The 23,819-nt window shown below is 47.2% G+C and overlaps 1 protein-coding gene across 6 annotated transcripts in view; it reads right to left on the bottom strand.

Moving 5' to 3' along the window:
- Nucleotides 1-23,819, bottom strand: part of Snx29 (sorting nexin 29) — a 473,090-nt gene that overhangs the window by 180,768 nt on the left and 268,503 nt on the right. The window lies entirely within an intron of this gene.

The raw sequence follows: 23,819 nt of genomic DNA, 5'->3' as shown, positions 1-23,819 counted from the left end.
CTATCGCCATCACCTCCATCATCTCCTCCTCTGTCTCTTATCACCATCACCTCCATCATCTCCTCATCTGTCTCTTATCACCATCACCTCCATCACCTCCTTCTCTGTCCCCTATCACCATCACCTCCATCATCTCCTCCTGTCTCCTATCCCCATCACCTCTTACTCTATCTCCTATCACTATCATCTTCATCACTTCCTCCTTCATCTCCTATCACCACCACCTCCATCACCTCCTCTTCCATCTCCTTTCACCATCACCTCCATCACTACCTCCCCCCACCCTCTTCCCCTGCGTTACTCTCTCATTATGGCCCCCAAACAACTCTTCTTCTTCCTACTTCCTGCTCCATCATCATCCACCACCCTCCATCACTTCCATCCCTAGCTCTATCACTGTATACCATCTTTATCATCTCCGCTTCTACACCCCCATCACTACCATCTCCTTCTCTGTCACTTCCTCCTCCATTATCTCCTTACCCCATCCCTTCTTCCTCCATCAATTCTACCACCACTGCCTCTGACACATCACCATAAGGATAAAGATGACAAAAATTATACCCTTAGCCGAGGCTGCTTTACACCTTCTTGTCTCCTTCCTTACCCCAAGTCACCCACACTCTTCCTTCCCAATGGAGACAGTGTTTCCTGGCATAGTGTCTCCTCACTTCCTTTTGGCTGCTGAAGCATTTGCCACTTTAAAAAAATATACTTATCTACATGTCTCTATTTCACAATACACTAACACTCTGCACAGGTGGGCACAGAGGGGTGAGTGTTTGAGAACTGACCTCTTTACACTGTGATCCATCTGCCTCCCATTTTGACACTCATCAGCTATGACATCATGTGTGAACCACTTCTGTGAGGCTCAGAAGACCTATATACACCCTGCATGCGTAAGCTGTAAATCTAGTTTCCACAGATTTCAAATAATCAGAAAGCTGATATAACCAGATTTTTTTATAGTGTCACACTAAGATAAGTGATGTTCATAATTATGGCCCTGAGGCATGGCAAGTTCCTTAACTGCCTTCTAAATTATCGAAGATCAAATTATGTTCAGTTGCATTTTAGTGTTAAGTGTATTTTAATTATATTCTCATTCTTGGAACATTAGTAACCCACATGGCTAAAATAGATGATTTAGGCAGCTTTGTGAATAAAACATTTTGGATAAAGCTGAGATTTTCAGAATGTTCTCACAGAATCACACTTTACAGACACTGTAGGTGAATGAATATGATCATTTATCAACTGCATTGTAGTAATATTGTTATGCTATGGTATAGTAATATGAGAGACAGGAAACAGATGAAGGTAACAAAATAGTTTCCACACCTGCTGAAAAAGAGCCAGAGTAGAGAAGGTAATATGAGCAGTGGTATAATGCCCAGATACTCGAAAGACACGACCACTTAGTCAAGAGAACCATCCTGGACTGTACACCAGTGAGAAACTGTTCTCGAGAATAAATTAATCACGTTATACCCAATATAAGTGATCAACAGCAGCCTTACAGACAGTCCCAGAGCGATGACAGCTTGGGTGGCAGAGACAGGCAGACGGCAAATCTGATGCCAGCCTGGGCTACACAGCAAGACTCTGCTTTAAAGGAGGAGAGGGCTTTGGTTTTTGGTTGTAGCTTCACGGTGGAGCTCTTGCCTATTTGCCTAATACATGCGACACCCTGGTTCAATCCCAAGCATGAGGTGGGGAAGAGAGGGGAACAGGGATGAGAAGGGACAGGGAAAAACAGAAAATTATTTTCAGAACAGTATATGTATGTACATCAGTGTGTGAACATGTACACATTATGTATATATGTGATTGTGTATACATGTACACACCTGTGTATATATTGGTATGTATAGATGTGCACACTGTGTATATGTGTATATACATATACACACCTTGAATATATGTTGGTGTGCATAGATATATACACTGTGAATATATGTTTGTATACATGTACACACTGTGCATATATGTGGGTGTGTATACATTTACACTGCATAGTTGAACACACTCTATGTATATGTGTATGCACACATAAGTATGAATATATTTACTTTACTTGTATCTCTAGCCTCTACTACTTCTAGGCCAGAGTTTCAGATTTCTGATGACACGGGAAGAAGGTGAACAGACTGGGTGAGAGGACAGTGGGGACAGTGGGTAGCTAAGGAGTGTAAACTTCAAGGTACATGTCTCAGCCATAGCCCGGCTCCAGTAAGCTGCTGTTGTGGGGATAGGAGTCTGGTGCTTCCAGATGATCTGATTTTTCATTTGCACAGCACTTCTGACATAGAAAGAGCACACACCTACACATAAGAAGTAAGTGAGAGTACTAACACACACCTGTGGAGCCCACAGAGCCTTTGGGCAGACCTGAGAACCTCTCCCTGGCATGAGCCTCCTCTGTAACTGCAAAGCTTTAGACAGTACACACTGGCAAGATGACATTTAACAACCTAGCCCTAAAACGTGGCCCTGAGACACTCCACGGCACTTTTTAAAAAGGATTCTGCAGAGCTGATGAAATGGCTGAGAGGATCAAGCGCTTGCTGTCTGTCTTAGTTCCGTTTCTGTGGCTGCAATGAGACCCTGACAAAAGTCACTTAAAGGAGGAAGGCTCTGTTCGCTTACAGTCCAGACTACAGTCCAGAGAAGTCAGGACAGTGGGACTCCATGCAGCTTGTCTCAACTACAGGCAAAGGCAGAGAGAAATGAATGCAAACCCTCTCTACTCTTAGACAATCCAGGCCCCAGTCCCAAGGAATAGTGCCATCCACAGTGGGCTGCGGCTTCCCACATCAAATAACATAACCAAGATAACCCCACAGACATGCCCACAGGCCAAGCCGATCCAGACAACTCTCCTGGGGACTCTCCTCCCCTGTGAGTCAAGGGTGTCAAGGTGATAATCAAAACAAACCACTCCAGCCTCAGTTAGATCACTGGAACCACTCGACCTTCTGCCCTCTGACCTTCACACATGTGCTTATGGCACACATGCACCCGCCCTCACACATCATACATACATGCAACAATGGAAATAAAAATAATTGGAAATAATAGCAGAAAGTTTCCAAGCGGACAGAGCACAGACACTATGGTCTGAACGCCCATAGGTCCCCAAAAGTCATACTGAAGTTCTAGCCCCTGAGCTGGCAGGAGGGAGGGAGGGGTTGATTATGAAGAGTGGGGCTCCGGAAAATGATTAGATCACAAGGAGCCCCTATAAATGATATTTTACTCAACAAAGGGCCCTCAAAAGAGCCCTCTCTCCCCTGTAACCCCCATCATCTGCAAGAGCATGCAAGAAGGACCCCCTGTGATCCAGAAAGTGGGTCCTCACAAGATACCTGACCCCTGGAGCTCTAAGAACTCAGAAACTAAGAAACAACTTTCTGCTGTTTCTATGCCGCCCACTTTATGATTTTGATAAAACTGCTCAAACCAAGCCAGCAGATGACACAGTGATAACAAGCAGAAAGCTACTGTCCTCACTTCATTCCTACCGCCCTAAGAAACACCCTGACAGAAAGCTACATAGGGAAGAAGGGGTTTGGGCTTACAATCCCAGGTTATAATTCAGCACTGAGAAGTCAGGGTAGGAGTCCCCAGCCAGTCCCATAAAATCCACAGTCAGAAACAGAGAATAACGTGTGGATCCTTGAGTGCTTACTCTCTCAGCACTCAGTCAGTTGTCATTACTCTTATACGGTCCAGGGCCCAGCCTAGGGAATAGTGCCTGCCACTCACGTCTAAGGTGGGTCTTCCCACCTCATGACAATTAAGACAACCACCACAGACATTCCCAAAAGCTAACCAGAAACAGATAATTCCTCATTATTACTCTCTTCCTACCAGGTAACTCCTGATTGTGGCAAGTTGACAATTAAAAGTAACCAGTACAGCTAGACTGTAAACAAACCAACAAAAAAACCAACATGGCAGCATGCCTATTAGCTCAGAAGTCAGCTTCCCAGGTGGAGTTAGCTGCAGGAGGGCTTCCAGTCCTGGGGTCCATGGTTCCTGCTCCTCTAAAGTCTACAGTGTCCACTCGACTGCCTGGCCTTTCACAGGAAATGCTTTTCTACGCCCACTATCCTGCCATCTTCCCCCCGCCCCTGCCCGCCCCTATCTCAGATCACTGGGTAACACAGAGAGGTTCCCATGAACAGAATCTGTGCACACTAGGCACTGTCCTACAGTATGTGCTTAGAACCATCACGTTCTAAGAAACTGCTTTTTGTCTCTAACGTGGCCTCTACTGAAAATCCCTTGTGCAGGCTCCAGAGGAGGATGAAAAGCAACAACCACATCAGGCAAAGAAGAAACAATAGCACTGACTACCAAGCAAACTCACGAAGTGTTGGCTCTAAGAAAGATGAAAAATCTTTCTCTCAGTAGGTCAAGGCTCCTGAAGTTACTACATTTGACTCTACTCCCAGGGAAGCACAAGTACGTGGGATTCATGCTGCTCACAGTGACTGGGCATTCTCCGAGCCCAGGACTCCATGGGCTAAGGGTCCGCAGCCGTCCAGCCGTCCAGTAGATGACAGGCAATAAGGACATACAGCAGGTGACTGGAGATGGTGATATCCATCCAGAAAACAGAAGTACAGCGATGTAATGGGTCAACCAGATAGAATCCAATGTCTAACCGAGCTGGACAATTGGGGAGAGACTTCCTAACAGGCACCAATAAACTGAGGCCTGGAGGGAATGAGAAAGAGAAGAGGAGCTGCCCAGGCTCTCCTGATGGAACTGAGAGAACAGGGGTTAGACAGACCCCCTGGTAGACAGCCAGCCAGCCAGCGAGGGGCCATGGCTAAATCATAAAGGTGGTCACACACACACACACACACACACACACACACACACACACACACACACACACAAATTAAAGAAGAAAATGAAGATTTTAACCACCTGATGAGGGCTAAGCAGAGGTTGGCAGAGGGTGAGGAGAAGTCACCAGAATTCAGTTCAGTCTCCTTCACTAAAGAAACAGGTACTCTGCCCACAGCAGGGCAGAACCGCCAGTGTGCAGTGAGGGAGGGCATGTTAAAGCACGTGCAGTGAGGGAGGGCATGTTAAAGCATGTGCAGTGAGGGAGGGCATGTTAAAGCATGTGCAGTGAGGGAGGGCATGTTAAAGCATGTGCAGTGAGGGAGGGCATGTTAAAGCATGTGCAGTGAGGGTGGGCATGTTAAAGCATGTGCAGTGAGGGAGGGCATGTTAAAGCCTCCATAAGAGGCTTTTTTTGGAAAAGCACCTGTCACTGACCCAGGCATTCTGCATGTATGTTACAGTTGTGTAGCTTGGTCCTCTTGTGGGACTCCTAACAGCAGGAGCAGGGGCTGTCTCCGACTCCTTCACAAGCTTCTGGGACCCTTCTCATGCTGGGTCACCTTGTCCAGCCTTAATACACGGGGAGTTGTTTACTCTTCCTGCAACTTGATAAGCCATGTTTTGTTGATGCTATGGGAGACCTGCCCTTTCCTAAACAGAAACTCAGGGGAGTGGATTAGGGGGGGACAGAGGAGGGCTTGTGGGAGGGACAAGGATGGGGGGAGGGACTGGGAGGAGAGGAGTGAGGGGAAACTGTGGCTGGGATGTAAAATAAATAAATTTATGTTTAAAAAAAAGAAAATTAAGGTACATATATCTGCCTTAAATGATAAGTTTAAAAAAAAACTCAAACAATATAAAAATTAGAAATAAAGTTAACAATATTCAAAAAAAGAGAAAAAGAAAAGCAAGGCACTGGTCACTGAAGGGGAGTGGATGCCCGCCAGCCCTGGTGAGGCTGAGCCTCTGCTCAGGAAGCAGAGCCCGCACACCCCAGGAGACGGTGTGCTCAGCAGCCGCTTCCATCAAGGCAAGCTCCAGAAAAGGCAGAAGATGGTGGCGAAATCAGCCACAGAGGACGCTGTGAGAGGCGATTATTTCCTAAAAAATGAAACTAAAAACATCTCATGTGTAACTAGAGTTTTCCTGCCTGGCCCACAGTCAGGACAAATCTCTCTCACCCGCCAGTCCCACAGCCTCTCAGACCCAACCAAGTAAACACAGAGACTTATACTGCTTACAAACTGTATGGCCGTGGCAGGCTTCTTGCTAACTGTTCTTACAGCTTAAATTAATCCATTTCCATAAATCTATACCTTGCCACATGGCTCGTGGCTTACCGGCATCTTCACATGCTGTTTCTCATCATGGCAGCTGGCAGTGTCTCTTTGACTCAGCCTTCCACTTCCCAGCTTTATTCTCCTCCTTGTCCCGCCTATACTTCCTGCCTAGCCAATGGCCAATCAGTGTTTTATTTATTGACCAATCAGCAACACATTTGCCATACAGAACATCCCACAGCACTACACATTTGCCATACAGAACATCCCACAGCACTCATGTGACCTGGAAAGATGAAGTTCTTGGGTTAGCAGGAAGGAGAGAATGTTCAGGAATTCTGGAAGCCTCTTCAACCAAGACTAGGGACAAATATGAAAAGCTCAGGTTCCTGGCCAAGCTCTGACAGTGAACACAGAGGACAGTAGGGCCCAAACAAAGCCAGTGTCCCCACTGCTCAGAATTCTCATCAAGTCAATCATGGGTGGAAGAGGTGGGAACGAAAGCACCTTCTCCTATGGGTTTCCACGCCAAGGTTCAGAGAAGTCCAGAGCATGCTCCTGGTCGGGTGAGCTGTCCTCAGCCATTTGACTACAAACCACGAGAAAAGCAAGGAGCCAGCTGGGGTGCAGGCAGGTCTGAACTGTGATTGAAAGAGCCTAGAACTATGCTCATCCGGAGCAGGGACCAGGCAGCCGCAGGGAACCAAAGGATGGTGCTTCCTGCTGGCACAGCCTAGAGCCACCCAGATTCCTGTACAGGGCAGAAGGTAGGGAGCACGAGTGACAGTGGAGCTCGCCAGCCTGAGGGGGGGGGGGTCCTCAGAAACCATGGGTGCCCATCCACCTAGTCTACCAGAGACTGGGTTGTTCTGTAAACGATAGAACTCAGGAGTGACACTGAATCTATCCCATGAAGTAATGAGACAAAAGGGGGCCCAACCACAGCATGTACCTCTCCCAAGAAGAGGGGAGTGGTGCACATGACTGCTCACCTATGGATGAGGCATTAGAAGTGGTAGCCCCTGGAGCTGGGGACAAGATCAGCTGCTAGAGTGCTTGCTGCATAGAGTCCTGGGTTTAAATCCCCAGGGTGGCGCACGAGAGAACCAGAGGTTCGAAGTCGTCCTTAGCTACACAGAGAGTTTGAGGACAGCCTGGGCTACAAGAGACCTTGTCAAAGATGGAAATGGGCGGGGGAGGGAGAAAAGGAGGGAGAGAAAGGATTATCCTCAAGCTATAATTAAAGATGCTTAAAACTCAAAGAGCTGGCCGGGCGGTGGTGGCGCACGCCTTTAATCCCAGCACTCGGGAGGCAGAGCCAGGCGGATCTCTGTGAGTTCGAGGCCAGCCTGGGCTACCAAGTGAGTTCCAGGACAGGCGCAAAGCTACACAGAGAAACCCTGTCTCGAAAAACCAAAAAAAAAAAAAAAAAAAAAAAAAAAAAAAAAAAAACTCAAAGAGCTGAAGTGGCAGGGCCTGGACACACAGCCAGAGCCCTGATGTCGGATCCTCCCACCATGACCAATGTAGAAACAGACCACAATCACGTGCAATATAAACACAGGATGTTTCCAATGGAGAACGGCTATGAGCTTCAAGTCTGGAATCTGACTCTGCCTTCTGTCATTGAGTATTTATGTGGCTTTAAACACTCTCAAGCCTACAATGTCTCGGTTCCCTCTGTAACCTGTGCAGAGAGTGTACAGAACAAACTAGACACATGGAGTGCCCCAAAACACACCTGTAAACAAACATGGGGTAAATGCAGCCATCCAGTCCAACAAAGGCCTCAGAATCACCCAGAAGGATGTGTGCAGCTTCCTAAAGGAGCCCACTCTAGCATACCTCCAAACGTTCAATTTGGTCTTTCTACAAAGCTGCTGGGTCAAAGTAAGTCATTACCTGAGCTACATAATTCATTTGCTGAATTTGCTCTGTAACAGACCGAGTCACTCCCAGTCCAACTGGATCCTGTGCACTTAGTAACGTCTTCTAGTGGAAGACAGCACAGCACATTCAGGAAGCTGGACCTCCAAGGACAGCATCACACCTCATGTTGACAGCTTTACAAAGTCAAATGGATGGATAAACTAGGAAGTGGGCGACCTCAGAACTGGGTCACTGGTCCATGGTTGTGCCCCTGGAAGCTTCTAGTCAATTATTCTAAGCCTCAGTTTCCACCCCTGCCCATTGTACTTGGTAAGTCTGAAGATCAAGTGGCAGGCCCAGTGTGACAACTGACATAGCAGGTACTTAGTAGGGGGTCTCAATGGCCTATTCTGGTGGCACAGGACTTTAATGCCAGCACTTGGGAAGCAGATTAAGTAGACCTCTGTGAGTTCGAGGCTAGCCTGGTTTACATAGTGAGTTCCAGAACAGCCAGAGTTACATAATGAAACCTGTCTCAAAAAAACTTAAGGCCGGGCGGTGGTGGCGCACAGGCCGGGCGGTGGTGGCGCACACCTTTAATCCCAGCACTCGGGAGGCAGAGCCAGGCGGATCTCTGTGAGTTCGAGGCCAGCCTGGGCTACCAAGTGAGTTCCAGGACAGGCGCAAAGCTACACAGAGAAACCCTGTCTCGAAAAACCAAAAAAAAAAAAAAAAAAACTTAAAAGGGGGGTAGGTGGGTCATTAATTCATTTATTTTGAGGTGACTGGGTCTCTGGTGAATACTCCTGATGTTTCCCATATGACACACACACACACACACACACACACACACACACACACACACACACACCTGGGATGGTCAATCAAACCTCTGATCTTTATAAATCTAACACCAAAGCCGCCGCGCTTTGTGTCAATCTCATGGTAAAAGAGACAAGCAGATGGCAGAAGGTTCAGACAAAACACACAAAAGCATTCATGACCAGATGCCAACCCCAAGTCTGGAATCACATATCAAGGGCCACTTCTGAAGTGACAGGCACCTGAGGCAACACTTCCCAGACATTTCCCAAGCCAAATCCTGCCAACTATAGAGGCCGGAATCTCCACCCCGCCCCTCAGGACGCCTTTCACACCACTGGCTTGCCTGACAAACGAAATCTCCCTAAACGATCAGAAACGATCAGCTGGCTGGGCTAGAAGGGAAAACAACCAAGTGGCAGAGAACAGCCAGGAAGTAGGAGGGAGGCACGGTCCACATCTGCCTGTGTTAGAGAGGACTGAGGCAGAGAGGAAAGAAGAAGAGAGGGGGAAGCTTCCAACCATTTTCAACCATCCAACCATTTTCAACCATCCAACCATTTTCAACCATCCAACCATTTTCAGGAAAAAAGAAAAAACCAGGGCTGGGCAGACAGCTCAGTCAGTAAAGTGCTTGCTCTGCAAGCAGGGGGACCCAAGTGTGACCCCCAGAGCCTGCATAACACTTCCGAGCCAGGGGCACATGCTCGTAAACCCAGGCTGGAGAGGTGGGAATGAGGGAAGGGTGTCCAGGGCTCACTGGCCGCCCATCTAAACTAACTGGCAACCTCCAGGCCAATGAGAGACCCTGTCTCAACAGAGGCAGATGCACACGAAGTTGTCCTCTGGCCTCACATGCACACATGCATTAAAAAAGAAACATTAGCTAGCATATCTAAAACCTAAAGACTCCTGAAAGATGAACAGAGGAGAGGTATTGAAGGAGTGGATGCGTACAAGGAAAAATGACACACACCTATGAAAATGTTGTGATAAAACAACTATTTTGTATGCTGACTAAAAAAAAAACATTAAAAAACAACAAACCTTGCAACCAATGAGGAACTGAAGGTGTTGTGCCTGTCTCACTCCTGAGTCTGTCAGCCAGCTGCCTAAACAGAGCCTCAGCCCGTCACACTTGCAATGCTCTTCCTGCAACCTGGATTGCCCTACTCCACCCCGGCTGACAGGACACTGCCAGTGCCCACTTCTCTGCATTCATTGGTCACGTGATGCTACAACCGACTCTTGGATGAAGCACACCCGGCTGAAGTCCAGGGAGGTTTGTTCATCTGCCGTACACTCATGTGTAAGAGCTAATGCGAGCTTGAGCTGACTGTCTCCGCAGCATCCACTCCCCGAGCGTTACCTCCCAGTTCCTAGTCTCTGTCTTACCGTAGATGAAGAGCGGGAGAGGAGCTACAGCTGACTGCTAGTGTAAACTCAAAGCTTTGGCCAGGAATTAAAAGGCAACAAAGTTTTGCCTTTTCTGAATGTGAACCTGGAAGAAAACATTTGCTCAGGGGGATCACAAGCATCTGTGAACAGAGGGGGAAGCTACCCTGAGTTAATTCAACCCAGACATGATAGAGACAAGGATGAAAGAGAAGCAGCAGCCTGATGATACTGCTCCCATCCCAAGAGTCAGCTAGCTACACCTAAAACCATACTCTGTCCCGGGCTGAAGACAGTCAGGACAGGCTATGTTCTTCAGCAACAGCAAGTACCCCAGTATCTCCCAGGCTGAACAGATAAAATTCCACTCCTGCTTTTACAAAGATTATAGTGGGTCAGCAGCAAACCAGCAAAGCTTCTTTCCAAGCAGCAACTTGGGAACCCAGACTAGCGTCATCTTGTCGCTAAGCAACACAGAATTCACAGGAGGTACCCTTCAAGGAAAACAAGAATCAGGACACTCCCCAACTCTTCCATCCTCCAGCCTGGATGGCCCTCATCAGTTCTACTTAGATCCCAATGGCCTAAACAAGTCACATGGTCCCAACTTAGGCACCAAGAACACTAGGAAATGTACCTCTCCATCTGTCCAGAAAGAAAAAAATGAGATAGGACTTAATAAATGAATGTACTGTGTCTGCCACAGCCAGTTTGAACCAGCTTTCCTGTGGTCTTCACCAAAAATGCTGTTTAAATGATAGTTAACAGTCAAATGCCAGGGGGTCCTGCTGGATGCCCGGCTCTAACAGTATGACAGTGAATGGGATGACTCCACAGCCATTTGTTGGGCTTATAGCAGAGAGGACTTGGGGAAAGAAAGAACAAAATGAGAATACAGTCAGGGCAAGTAAAGAGACAACACCCCACCAGGATTAATACAGGACACAAAGGATGCTACAGGGCACCTGGGAACTGAGTTTGCCGTTTACAGAGGAGTAGAGGAGTGGCCAGAGATTTCCAGGATGACTTTGATTTTAAAAAAAATGTTCACTAGCCCAGGCTAGCCTCAGCCTTATAACGCCCCTACCCTAGCCTTCCAGGTGCTCAGATTACACGCCCTCACCACAACACCCGTCTTCAGATTAGATCGGAAAGAAGGTGAAAAAGAAGAGAACGATGACAGATGAGGAGGAGAAGGAACACGGAAAAAGGAATAGAGTGTGGTGGTATTGTGTTCCCCAAAATATTGTGTAACCTAACAAACTTATCTGGGGTCAGAGAACAGAAAAGCCACAATATTAAACATAGAGGTTAGGCAGTGGTAGCACACGCCTTTAATCCTAGCATTCCAGAGGCAGAAATCCATGTGTTCAAGGATACAGCCAAGCATGGTGACTCACGCCTTTAATCCCAGAAAGCGAGTCTTTAATCCCAGGGAGTGATGGCAAAAACAGAAAGATATGTAAGGCGTGAAGACCAGAAACTAGAAGCTTTTAGCTGGTTAAGCTTCAGGCTTTCGAGAAGCAGTTCAGCTGAGACCCATTCTGGATGAGGACTCAGAGGCATCCAGTCTGAGGAAACAAGACCAGCTGAGGATCCGGCAAGGTGAGGTAGCTGTGGCTTGTTCTGTCTCTCTGATCTACCAGCATTGACCCCAATAACTGGCCTATGGTTTGATTTTATTAATAAGAACTTTTAAGACTCATGCTACAATAGAGGTCAAGTCAGAAAAGTCCCCCTGGCCCCTGTGCAAAAGTATGCACCTAAGAAAATGAAACAAGCATGAAGTGTGTCCCCTCCCCATGCCCCCAAGGGTTTATTAACACACAAATCAGGGGCCTCACACACCCCGCAGAGCCCTTAGCCAGGAGAGACTTTCATCACAAGGCAGGCAAATCTGGGACCCCACAGGCCCTATCAGTGGCCTGCCCTCTCTGAAGTCTGTGCAACTCCACAGTCAAGCTGCAGGCTTTTCAGGCATGAGAAGACCAGCCCATTCAGTATTCACAGGAGCCCTGATCCCTCATCAGGCATACTCAACAGGACAGGACTGTAGCTTCTGAGCCTCTTCCATCAAGACCAGACAATTCCTGCTACAGGCCCAGAAGGAGCTTCAGGAAGCTACTTCCTGCCTAAAGGGAGAGAGCAAACAAGGGCCCAAAATAGTGGAGAGCTGAGGAGCTGAAACCAGCCACTATAATTACAAGTATTTTTATCTACTGCCCGAAAAGGAATATTGGCTCATCTTCCAAGTGTGTCTCGATGGAAGTTCATCTGTTCATTCTCAAATGCTCCAGACTCCCAGGTCAGAGACAGCCCCAGATATGAGGCCTCCACACAAGCAAAGCCATTCAGTACAGGAGCTGTGATGCACTGTGCAAACAGCAGGGTACCACACCATCCTCTCCTGAGCAATACCACTCTGTGAAGCCAGAACCCAGGCACCCAGCTGATGCAGAAGAGGGTTCAGCAAATCCCATGCTCTAGAGCAGGCACAGAAATGAACCCTGGGAACATAGGCAGGTGATTCAGCCATTCCTGGCCTCAGTCTCTCTGTAATGATGGAGTGAGCATTAGACAATCCGCACACTACATCAACACAGGGCCTAGAAACAGAATGAGCCTTCACTGGTACAAAGCACTAATACAGCAGTGTTTACAGTTGCCTTTGTTCAACAACTGTCACCTGAATGTAACACACACACACACACACACACGATCCTCAGAAAACACTTCTGGACAAATTTCAGCCTCTTTTAAGTCCTTTAATGTTAATTTGGGCTGCCCCAGTCACAATGAATTTTGGTGCTAATTCTCCAGAATCAACCACCCAGGCTCAACTAATGGGTCAGAGGGAATGAGGAGAGTTAGAGGCAAGAAAAAGACTGATGAAGAAGCATTCAGACTAAACTAAATGTAAGAGATCTACCCACTGATCACATGTGTGAACCTTATTCGATTCTTATTCAAATGTTGCTTTGAACTAGAAATGAGAACACTCATTTATTTGACAAGATTAAGGAATTGCTGTTAACTATGAAATTATAGATTTTTTTCTCTTATTTCCTTTGGAACAAGATACTTTTATTTCAAATATATTCCACATGTTTATGAAACTTAAAAAAAAATGTTTACGAGACTGATAAGGGACTAGGAAGATGGCTCCATCAGTAATGTACTCGCCATGCCAGCATGAGGACCTGGGTTCTATTCTATCTCTAGCAGCCAGGTAAGAAGCCAACTGTGGTGGCATGCAGTTGTGATCCCAGTGCTGGGGAGGTGGAGCTTGCTGGCCAGTCTTGTTCATTCACTGAGCTCTGGGCTGAGAGAGCCTGTCTCAAAATAAAACAGAGAGATGTAGAGAAAGATAGCTGATGTTGACCTCTGGCCTATACACGTGTACACAGACACACAGAGCTCCGTATGGAACACAGCTGCTTTCTCCGTCTTCAAGGACCTTCCCTGGGGAACCTAGTCATTCCCAAACAAGACCACAGTGGAGGCCTGGAGAGTCCACACTGGGGAAAGCCTACAGGCTGTGGTCACGTGGCCTTGTGTCCCAACCACGCAATCTCCAAGGGCCAGGGTAAGTGGCTGCTAGGTAACATGTCAGGCCACTCTGTGGGGGTGTGGCCAGTTACATGCACTAACCGTGGACTGATTTTCTAGATTGCAGGGTCCTTATTGTTTCCTGTATGAGTGTTGTTAGTCCCTGAATTTTTGCTCATGGGTGAAATAAATGATGTGTTAATGACAATTCTTCCAATCATGATGGCAGAGTTACCGTTAATGGTAAAGCCAGCTTAGGTATCCAACTGCAGCCAGGAACACACACCTCCATGACTACCCACTGCAGGAAAATGGGCATGAATATCACTTTAGGAAACTGCAAAAGTTCCCAAAACAGCTGGGACCTCAGGCACATGATGCCAACATTTGCTTCACAAATTGGCACTGACAGGTTCTGACGCTTTCCAAGTAGCCAACAGTCATTTTCATACAAGAGAGGCATGGGCTTCCAAATAAAACACCAGATTCAGTGCAAGGACTCAGGAGGAAGAGCTCCACGATCAGCATTAACCTGATGCTCCAAGTGAAAAGCATGATGGGAAGATTGCTTATTTTCTAGTCATGCGATGCTGAGGGGGGAGACCAGGTTCTCATGTTATGTAAAAGGGAAAAAGTTTGTGCACGCAGCAGTTCAAAACACAGGAGAGGTGCAAAAGCTGGGGTGTGAGCTGCCAGTCAAGGCAGACCCGGTCAGCAGGCACAGGAAAGGAGCTGAGCGTGGGCGACAGTGAGCAGAAAGGCCACACAAGGATGTGGCATCTAGTGATCTTATGCATAAGAAAAGTCTCTTATAAGTTGGGGCACTAGTAGCAGATGAGAGAAATAGATTCTGTTGGGGCAGAAGGAATGGATTGGGTTGTTTGTGGTGATGGTGGTGACTTGTGTGTGTGTGTGTGTGTGTGTGTGTGTGTGTGTGTGTACGTGAGTACGTGCTCCTATGTTTGCATGTGTGAGTGCATCCATCTACATGTGTGCACACATATGTGGAGGCCAGAGGTCAACCTTAGGCATCACTCCTCAGGAGCCAACCACCTTGCTTTTTGAGGCCAGGTCTCTCACTGGCCTGGTTAAGTTAGGGTGGCTGGCCAGGGGATCCTCCTGTCTCACCCTCCAGCACTGGTATTATAAGAGCACAATTCTCTTGTTTTTCTTGTTTTAATCTGGGTCTTGGGTTTGAACTCAGGACCTCATACTATCATAAAAAAACACTTTACCAACTGTGCTGTCTCCTCAACCTCCTAGACAACCCAGGCTGGCCTCAAACTCATCTCCTCCTGCAGCCTCCCAGGTGCTGGAGTCACAAGTGTGCAACACCACCCCCAGACAAGACAAGACTCTAAATCTAAGAAAGGAGAACTGGTCATCAGCAATGGGAACGTGGAGAGTCAGGTGAGAGGCTGCCACCGGAGCAGTGCTGCAGCTCAGGAGCATCTGGTCCTCTGGGCTGAGATGCGCTGGGGAGCCAACACTCACTGCTGCTGGCTGCAGAACTGAAGACTGCACTCGGGCAGAGTGCTTGGCATTCCACCAAGACAGCAGCCACAACACCAGGGAAAGACACAAGGAGCAGGTTCTGCTGGGTCCCCAGAGTAGCCTGAACCTGAGGCTTAGAGAGGCCCAACAGAACGTGGAAAACTGGAACTCCTCTGATGTGGCATCAGGTGACCTCTAAGCCACCAGACTCCAAAGCCAATGGCAGAAAGAAGGAGCACAGTCTGGATGCTGTCCACATCTTACATTTCCTGGAGGCCAAGGCCAGAATGGACCAAGCGACTCTCAGGAGATCAGGGGGAACCACAGGAATTACACTTGAAAGAGAGAAAAGTAAGAGTCTTAGATGTGTCTTGGATGTATCCAACATCTTTGAACTTCAAAACCTCTGGTGAGAACAAATCTACGTCTCAGATCTTCAAGAGAGAGGGGAGGGTTTACAAAGAAAATCTAAGCATCATCGCTGGAGTGCCAAAGGAGGAGGGAGGAGCGATGTAAAACGACGACGGGTGAGGTGCCAACCTCTGCTGAGCTGCCTTCAAAGACTTGCTCCAGACAGTCCATGACTCTGCCTCTGCCCTGCACCTCCCCAGGATCACAAGGCTGGGCCCCTGGACAGGCACCACCTTCTTTATCTGTAAAAGCTTTGCTGGTCGTGGGGTAACAAATGGCCTGCTCTCTCCATGGCTAAGCCACTTTGCAGTCAAGAAAACGGAGGACTCAATCTAGAGAAGTAAAAGCCACTGAAGGATCATCTAGGCCTCAGCCCATCTTCACCATCATCAGCTCTATCAGAGAGGCTCAGAGGCACGCAAGCCTATGGGAGAGAAGACAGGCTGGAGAGAAGGGGCACAGGCTGGGTGCTGAGAAGGGGCAGCCTGCTGCTCTGGGTCCTCCCCAGAATAAGCGTAGCTTCCTCCAACCCTAAGCGCCAAAACAGCGACTACCTCCTCTATGGAGCTCGTCTTTCCTCCTAGAATCCGCTTTTCTTTCTTTTTACTTTTTAATTTGTCGTGTTGGGAATTGAATCTGGGGCTTCAACCACACCAGGCAAGTACTCTCCCCTGAAGACATCTAATATTTGCCATCAGAATCCATATTTCTAATCTGGGTTCCAGGACCCAGATATCAATATCCTACAAGTACTCAATATCCTACAAGTATTTCACAAAGTACCTGAGTCCACTCAGTAGATGCTGTTGGAAGCTTATGGAACACCAAATGTATGCTGAAGCTGTGGGGGGTAACAAACATATGCCAGAGAGGCTCTGTCCACATTAACTCTTAGGAGCTCCCAGCCCGAGCCACTCCAGGTCACCAGAGAAGCATGTAATGACATGAAATACATGTGAGACATATCATTGCCTTCTTCTAGAGCGATGCCCTCCTCCAGGCATTGTGAGGCCAAAACAGGAAAAATACACCTTGCAGGTTAACGGTCTCTTTGCAGTTAGACAGTTATGAGTCAGTTCCTGTTTGTCCTGTGTTAGGTCATTGTAAGTTAAGGTTTCTCTTTATAATTAAGAATAAATTCCTATTTCTTAGATCTGATGTAAACTGCAAAACATGTTTTTCAACCTACACTAAGCTTGCAACCCCAACCACATGATGTATATCCTTACCCTTGTTCCTTTCCTTTCATTCTATCTTTCTAGCAATGAGTAACAGCCAACTCTCTTGCCCCTGCAAACACCTTATCTCTCCTATAAAAAGGACCTCAAGAGGCTGGCAGAGGCTGCTCTCTCAAATCCTGACTTAGGGTGAGACACTGGGCTGGCCAGTCCCATGTGTTCCCCTGGTTCAGTTGGACAACTGTGGATTTGGTCTTTTCTCCTGGGGATCCTCACATCTAACATAACATCTCCAACACTAGTGCTACACGGATCTGTTAGCTGCTGCTGCTGCTGCTTGTCCCGCAGTGTGTCTACCCCTCTCCTCCCTATTTCACTCTCTAGACCAGTGGCTGTCCCTTCTCTTCTGTCACATGAACCCTTTCTTTTCCATCAGCAAGCTCAGCTCCCAGGGCACAGGAAGAGGTGATGGGTTTGTGACATGGTGCTCTGCTTCTTCCTTGCGGAGAAATCTAGCAAATTGATTAACTTTGAAAAGTGGTGATCAGTAGCCAGAGAGCACTGAGCCTTCCTCAAGCAACTCTTTGGAGGCCACAAGTCAGGGGCATGAAGTCTTAGCCTACCGCCTGGAACTACAGGACACACTGGAGAGTCGGCAGCAGTCACATTACCCATGTGTTCCCCTGGCAGATCACCTACAGCTGCCACAGCCCTCCCTTTCTTCTTCGTGTATCAGTTTCCTGTGGCGAAATACCTGGAAAGGGCAACATGAGGAGGGAAGGTTTCATTTGCGCTTGCAGCTCACAGACACAGCCCATCATAACAGGGAAGCCATGCAGGAGCTCGAGCTGAGACTGCACACGTGTGGCAGAAAGCAGAGAGATGATCGCTGGTGTTCAGTTTGCTTCCTCCTTACTCAGTCCTGGCCGGCCATGGAAGGTACTTAGCATGGGTCTTCCCACCTACTACAGTTAAACTAATCTAGATAGCTCCTTGTGGACATGCCCAGAGATTTGTCTCCTAGGTGATTTTAGATCCTGTTAACAAACTATTAATTATCACATTTGGTTTCTGAAGAACAAATCACTGGGTTTCAGAAACAATCTGGACTGAGTTTAGGTTAGTGTTGGGGTTGGATTGGCTTTGCAGTGCTGTGGGGAGCCAGGACCTCATGCATGCTAGGTGAATCACACGACAGCCCTGAAACACTCAGTCTTCAGCACAGATGGCTTCGTGGTGCTCACTGGGACTCAAAGGGGCCCAGATGCTGGATTCTTGACCACCAAGAACAAATGTGTGGTATGCATGTGCAAATGTGGACAAACTGTGTGCTTCAAAAGACAGACAACAAGAGAGCACACTCAGGAGTTCCCTTCACTCTGGGCTGAATGGCAATGTTTGGGATCCTCCAAGCAGTCACAGTATTGAAAGAATAAGTTTCTCCCTCTTGGCCCTGCTAAGAAGGGAAGTTGGACAGCTGCCTAAGTTCCCCACCTCCCATGCACTGGCTCCCTACTCCACTTCATGAGTATTTATCCCTCTCTGGGTAAACACAGCCACTGTGCAGTAACAGAGAACATGGCAAATAGCCTCTGAAAGGCTCCATTCACATGAACACAAGGTTAGCAGAGTAACTAACACTACCACAGCTACAAGAAAGAACAGGAGTCTCCCCCTTCCTAATCAGAGAAGGAAAAGCCATCTGGGTAGAAAATGCCACTTGAGGGCCTGGGAAAATGGCTCAGTCTGCAAACTGCTTGTCACACAAGCATGAGGGCTTCAGTGTGATGCCCAGATCTCTCATAAAAAGAGGTGTGGTAGAGCACACTCGGTGCTGAGGAAGCAGAGATGGGGAATCCCTGGGGCTCACTGCTCAGTCAGCTTCACCAAATCTGTGATTCATAGGCTAGTGAGAGACCCTGCCTCAAAAAACAAAGCAGAGAGCTCCTAGCAAACATCTGGGGTTGTCCTTTTACCTCCAGATGCACATTAACAAAACACACATTCACACACTCGCACACTGGAAGGAAGGAAGGAAGGAAGGAAGGAAGGAAGGAAGGAAGGAAGGAAGGAAGGAAGGAAGGAAGGAAGGAAGGAAGGAAGGACCACTTGAGGACATTTTTACTTCCACCCCACGTGAATCTCAGTTCACTAACCAGAACCAAAAACTCTCTTGTTCTAGGTACGGAAACTACAAAGGGGAGGGGGAGCTTAGTCTGGCAAGAGAAACCTTTAACCCTGCACCACCAGTGCTGACTTTCTCATGGTTGCCAAGAACACAAGACAAGGGGATCTGAAAGCAACTTCCTCCATGACCTGAGCTCTGCACACATAGCTAAGGTTGGTATGGAGAGATGGGAGACTATAACATGGTTACAGTGGGTGGTGACTCAGCCTTCGTACACCTACAGTGAATAGTCCTCTAACCGACCTGCCTCTCCTGACACAGCGCCACTTCTCTCTTGTCCACCGTTCCTCCAACCTGCCTTCTCCCCACACAGGGCCTTTATCTTTGCTGTTGCTCCTGCACCAAGTGGGTAATAGTGAACCCCCAACGACAGAACTCACAATGAGCTAATAATGCTTTCTCGGTCTTCTCGATGCCAACCTTGCACCTGGAGGAAGCTATACAGCATGTCTGCCACCAGATATCATAGTTTGAATATCATACAGCCTCCCCCACAAGACTCATGTGCTAAATACTTAGGTAGCCAGTCAGCTAGTGGTGATGTTGTGGGAGGCTATAAAACTCTAAGATGGAGCCGGGCGGCAGTGGCACATGCCTTTAATCCCAGTACTCAGGAGGCAGAGCCAGGCTGATCTCTGTGAGTTCGAGGCCAGCCTGGTCTACAGAGTGAGATCCAGGACAGGCACCAAAACTATACAGAGAAACCCTGTCTCGAAAAACAAAAAAAAAAACCCCACCCTCTAAGGTGGAACCTGTAAGGATTATGTCCTTAATTACGTCACTACCCTGCAATGGCGTCCCAGCCTAAAAAGCGGGCTTGCTCTCTGTGTGCTCTCTTTCCATATTGCCTCTCCATACTCTCCCCCCCTCCGCGGTCTCTCTCTCTCTCTCTCTCTCTCTCTCTCTCTCTCTCTCTCTCTCTCAAGTTCTAGAAAGGTAACCATGGCTCGTGACTCTTCCGTCACCAACACATCCAGCACTCTCTTCCATAGGCATGACCGATATGGGTGGCAGCCAGCCACGAGCACCACTGCTTAACCAACAGAACCTAGCTGGAGAAGGTACATTATGGCCCTATTTTGGTTCTGGTTAAAATGCTACCAGAGTTGAGGTCAAGGCCTCTTGAAAATTGCTAGAGTCCAGCCCTAATGATCTCTTTCCCAGGAGTCCAAAAGAGACACTACTAACGGCAGTGGGGTAACATGCAGGAAAATAATCTAAGTACACCGGGTTCTTTTGTCCGTCCACTTTATTCCTCTAAGACAAACTTCTGTCTACACAGCTTTAGTTTTGTTCTCACACTCAGCTCCTCTCTGTCCCTTTTCCTCCTGTCCTCTCATAGCCCTAAGTTCTTCTGCTTTCAATCTCGTCTTCGTCCTCAGTTCCTCCATCCATGCTCATCCCTTCCTTTCCTACTCTCCTGACCTGACCTGATCCACCTACCATCTGCAAAAATTCTGCCTCCTTCTTTCTTCTCTGGCCATTCCGCCATGCTACTCAATCTTCCTTCACCTGGTATGCAAAAAACCCTTTTGTTCTGAGTCAATTGCTCTGGAATGCCATTTGGCCTGTGAGGGGAAGGAGGGTCTGAGCTTCATTTGCACAAGAAACAAAGCTATGCATCTACATATCCACCTGTCTCCTTGATCTAGGAGACAGGTGTTGACTCTGTAAGGGTATTACCTTAGTTCAGATCAGCAGTGCATCTGAGAAGCTTATTCTGTTTGCTGTTATGGCCTAGGAGTTATGAGCACACGAGAAATTGATAGCAGGAAACAGCTGATACATTAAAAGCCAAATAACATAAAATACTCCTTGAGATCTGGCTTCCTTCAGAAGGATTCCTTGATCCATCCAGGTATAGCTTTACCATAAACAGCTGAATCTTGTTGCATATTCTTGCAGCCTGCAAAAATAACCTGTTCCCACAAGGAGCCAAGTTCAACCACCCATCCTTGATATATCAATTAAAACGAATTAATAGTGCAAATCAGAAAAGGGAAATTTATTTAAGGTAGCCACACTGGAATGGGTGGCAAAAATGTCCAGTGACCTCTCCTCATGTCCTTCATCAGGGTCCTAAAGTGAGGTTAAGGTTTGAGGAGAATGTGAGAGTTGTGCATAGCTAAACAGTTCCCAGTCAAGGAGTGGCCCTGCCCAACACTGTCTGGACTCTCCAGCAAGGCAGGCTGGTAAGTTCTCAGCATTGTGTAAAAATCTCTTGCTGGGAGACAAGTTCCTCCTATGGATGGCACCAGGCTTTCTTTTTTCCCAGCATTCGATTCCTGAGGAATTCCAGTTTCTTGGAGTCTATTGTTTCAATAGTCTGATAGAAAACTGAAGGACACGAGTGTCTGTCCCAAAGTAACCTCACTCCTGCCAGGCCAGTTAGAAAAGCTCTCCAGTTGGTAGAGATGTGAGGAGTCTCAGCTACTCCACCATGCTTCCCCACCATGCTGAACCCTGAGCTAAAATAAATTCTCTTCTCTTCGATGCTTCCTTCAGGCACTTTATCACAGTAACAAAAAAGCAACAGGTGTACCAGGGATCAGCGGGTGCCAGGAAGACATCGCCTAACCAGCCCCAACACGAAGTTTTCCCATAGCCCACCCACTTTCACACTGACAGCCCCACTCCACCCACCTTCATTCTGATAACCCTTTTTTTCCCTAGCTTATGGACTCTTCATTCATTGACTAAATTAACACAGCCCTGTCCTGGGAGAATTTAAAAATATGTTTCCTCAAAGCTTGATTATCACTTGTCAATAAAAAGTTCTTGACACAGGCAGGATACCGCTTGTGCCTTCAGGAACTTGGTATCCACTGAAAGACACCTGCGATGGCTATTCTTGGTTTTCAACTTGACTACATCTGGAACTAACCAAAACCCAAGTGGCTAGGTACATCAAAGGGATTTTTCTTAATTAAATCATCTAAAATGTAAAGACCACCTTTAATCCAGATCATTTGAGGTGGAAGACCCACCTTTAATCTAGGCCACACCTCTGGTGGCAGCCCATAAAGACATGGTAAAAGGAACCTCTTGCTCTTTGCCTGCTTGCTCTCACTCTCACTGCCAAGTCCATTCCTTCACTGGCTTTAGAGCCTTCTTCAGGATTCCAGTGTCTACGGAAGACCAGCTGAGACATCTAGCCTCATGGACTGAACAACTACTGGATTACTGGACTTCCTACTGGTAGACAGGTTTTGTTGTCTAGCTAGCTGGACCACAACCTGTAAGCCACTCCAGTAAGTCCCACTTAGACAGACAGACAGATGATGGATTCATTCTATCAGGTCTGTTCCTCTAGAAAACTCTGACTAATAAAACACCCATACAGGTTACCACACCCTGGCAGGTGGGAACTGTTTCCACCACAGCTCCATGGCCCCAATATTCAGGCCCTGTCACCACACAACGTTGTTCATGACCCACTGAGAAAAGCATTTAGACAGAGCTCTGCTGGCCCTGGTTTCTGATCCTTCCTTATCAGCCTGTCTTGTCATACTGCAGCTTGCCTTCCCCTAAACTCACCTGAGTTAGAACTCAAGTTGTTTGTACCATCACTGGTCTTAACTTACTTAGGAACCAAATTTAAAAAGCACAAAGAAAATGGTGGCCTGGAGCTAGAGGTGTGGCTCAGTGGCCGAGCCATGCTGCTCTCCTAACTTCCATGCTATAGCATGCATACCTAACCCCCCCATACACACACATGCACACACATGTACAAATAAACATAAAAAATTAAAGGACTCTTGATTAGTGTTATACACACAGAGACACAAACACAGCCATACACACATGTACATACAAATAAACATAAAAATTAACTGACTCTTGATAAATGTTACATACACACATTGCACACACAAATAAACACAAAAAAATTAAACAAGTCTTGATAAATGTTACACACACAGACACACACGCACATACAAATAAACATTAAAAAAAATCAAACAACTCAATGTTATTATTACCTAGGTTACTTACAAGATGGATATTCTAATATTAAACCATCATTGCTAACTTTTCTTTGAAGTCAAGGATTGACCCTAGAGCCTGGCATATACTATGTATACACTCTCTCACAGGGCTATACCCAACTTTTATAACTGTGAAACAGGGTTTCACTAAGTTGCCCAGACTGACTTTGGACTTGGTCCCTCCTGCCTGGACCTCCTGAGTCACTAGGACTCTAGGTGCGCGCTTTTGTGAGCACTGTTCTAAGATGCGACTGGATTCCACCGGTAACAGCTCTCTAGAAAGCATCTGTATGTGTGCTTAAGTGGCACACAGGCATGCTTTCCTTTGTATGCTATCCTTGTCAGGCTTCTATCAGGGTGACACACACTTGAACCAAGACACAGGTAAGAGCAAACTCTTCAAGGTAACAGCTAGCAAAGGCTCTCTGTGGAGTCCTCAGACAGCCGGCCACCTCCTTAGAAGCCATTCTTCTTACTACGTTCTCATCTTTCTTCAACTGTCTCCGCTCCCTTCTGGCAGTCAGCTCATCTTCCACTAAATATGAACGACATCTGACAACATTTACCAGCACGAGGCTGTATGTGGATTTGCTCCTCTCTGAATCTTGTACATCTGAGATTAGAGTCTTTTCTTGTGTGTGTATACAAATGTGTGCTAATTTTGTGTCCGTGTGGAAGTCCGAGGACAACCTTGGATGACACCTTCAGAAATGACATACACCTCTTGAGACAGGTTCTCTCATTGGCCTGGAGCTTATCAATTAGGCTAGCCTGGTCC

Source organism: Peromyscus californicus, unplaced genomic scaffold, assembly GCF_007827085.1.
Source record: "Peromyscus californicus insignis strain IS unplaced genomic scaffold, ASM782708v3 Scaffold_3__1_contigs__length_106647218, whole genome shotgun sequence".
Taxonomy (NCBI): Eukaryota; Metazoa; Chordata; class Mammalia; order Rodentia; family Cricetidae; genus Peromyscus; species Peromyscus californicus.
This window is presented reverse-complemented; position numbering and strand designations above follow the sequence as displayed.